Source organism: Sinocyclocheilus grahami, unplaced genomic scaffold (genome assembly GCF_001515645.1).
Source record: "Sinocyclocheilus grahami isolate Dianchi unplaced genomic scaffold, SAMN03320097.WGS_v1.1 scaffold636.1, whole genome shotgun sequence".
NCBI classification, from domain to species: domain Eukaryota; kingdom Metazoa; phylum Chordata; class Actinopteri; order Cypriniformes; family Cyprinidae; genus Sinocyclocheilus; species Sinocyclocheilus grahami.
Window position 1 is genome coordinate 605,005 of NW_015505815.1, and position 2,061 is coordinate 607,065.

A 2,061-nucleotide genomic window follows, 5' to 3' on the forward strand; every position below is an offset into this window, starting at 1 on the left:
GTCACACCTCTGGAACACGGGGCGGAGCCAAGATGGCGGCGAGAAGACAGCTGAGGGGAGACGCGAGGCTCTTCGAAACTTTAAATCAGTTGAATCAAAACGTTTGGAGCGGTGTTGCCAGATTGGATGGACGATTTCCAGCCCAAAAGCTCACAACCCCCCCCCCAAAACTTTAACTGTCAAAATAATGTGATGGAATATGTAAACCAAGCCATTTTTAACTCCTTAAAACAAAATAACGTTGACAAAATAATATAAATATAACGTTAGATAAATTTCCCAGGTAAACGGATCGAATCTGGGCAAATAGCCTACATTAAAGTGGTCATATGACGCGATTTCAATGTTTTCTTTCTCTTTGGAGTGTTACAAGCTCTTGGTGCATAAAGAAGATCTGTAAAGTTGCAAAGACTAAAGTCTCAAAACTAAAGAGATATTCTTTATAAAAGTTAAGACTCAGCCACGCCCCCCTAAAACGGCTCGTTCTAACACGCCCCCACATATCTACATCACTATGTGGGAAGATTTGCATAACGCCGCCCAAATGTTCACACAAAGAAAGAAGGCGTAACTTTTATTCTCGCTGTAGTATTGTTGCCGCCGCCGCCATGTCGTGAAGGCGCTGTGTTTCGTTGTGAAAGCGAAACTACTTTGTTTGGTCTTCCAGAAGAGGACGATATCCGCTTCGTCATGCCTGGAGCTGATCCGTGCTGGTCGCTGAGGAAATACATCAGCTTTCACCGTGGACGAAGCGGAGTCCAGCCCGGGGTCCGTCACATGTGGTTGCCGCTCCTTCGTCGGATCCGCCGGGCGTGCCGTTCTCGACCCCGCCGCCTCCGCTCACTCTAGCCCCCGGCCTCTGCGCACGCTAAGCCGGGGCTTCCGCTCATGCTAGGCCGCTGTGTGCTTCGTTGTGGAAGCAAAACTACTTTGTTTGGTCTTCCAAAAGAGGACACGACTAGAAATCAGTGGTATTTACAACACTGTTCCAGAACAGTTTAACCCAAATATTCAGATGTGTGCAGCACATTTTATGGAGGACTGTAGCAGTGTAGAGTAGGGCTTGTTGTTTGTCATCTCTCCGATCACAAATGCAGACATGGTTTTATGTTTACACGGCGCGATGCACCACGTAAAAAGACAGTATAAGTCATTATAATCAGTAATTATGCCTCCAATGGATGCAACAAATGCCTCGTTTATAATGTGTTTGAATGTTTTTGTCTCGTCGTCTGGACACGGCAGCACAGTCTCCGGCCGGACAGGGCATCATCACAGTATGGTGAGGGGCGTAACATTTTCGTCACACGCTTGAGGTATTCGGCCAATCACAACACACCTCGCTTTCAGACCGATGAGCTTTGTACAAATCTACACGTTTCAAAAAGGCGGGGCATAGAAGAGAAACACCATCTCATGTTTTTTTTTTACTTTAAACCTTAAACACATTTCATTACACCAAATACACCAAATAATGTTCTTTTTAGCAACATCATATGACCCCTTTAAAGGGAATTAGGCTACAGAACATGAATAAAATATGCAAACAGGCACTGTCAAAATGGCAATCAAGAAATGCATCAATTTCAACGTCAGCAGTCAGAATAATCCAATTTAAATGCAAAAAGTGCCCAATATAAGTGATAGAAAAAAGCAACGTTGCAGGTATTTCACACTCGTTCATGCACACACCATAGTCAAAACTGTGTCATTCATTGATAGGCTACATACTGAATTATAATCCGACAATTAAAAACAACAACAACAATAATGCGCTTACCTTCGTGTCGCTCTATAATTTTACACAGAACTGGAAGCCTCTTGTTAAGTTCATATTGTAGAACATAATACAGAACTTTGCACAGTCAAAACTAATCAAGTCTAGCAGTTTTCAAGGATTTATCAATCTGGACCGTTTAAAAGATAAAAGACAGGATCGTATAAACCGGCATATTTAGTGCAGGTTATGATTAATTAGGCCTAATTCAAATGTGCTCTGATTTCGGAGTTGATTTCTGATTTCGGAGTTGATTTCTGATTTTGGAGTTGATTTCTGATTTC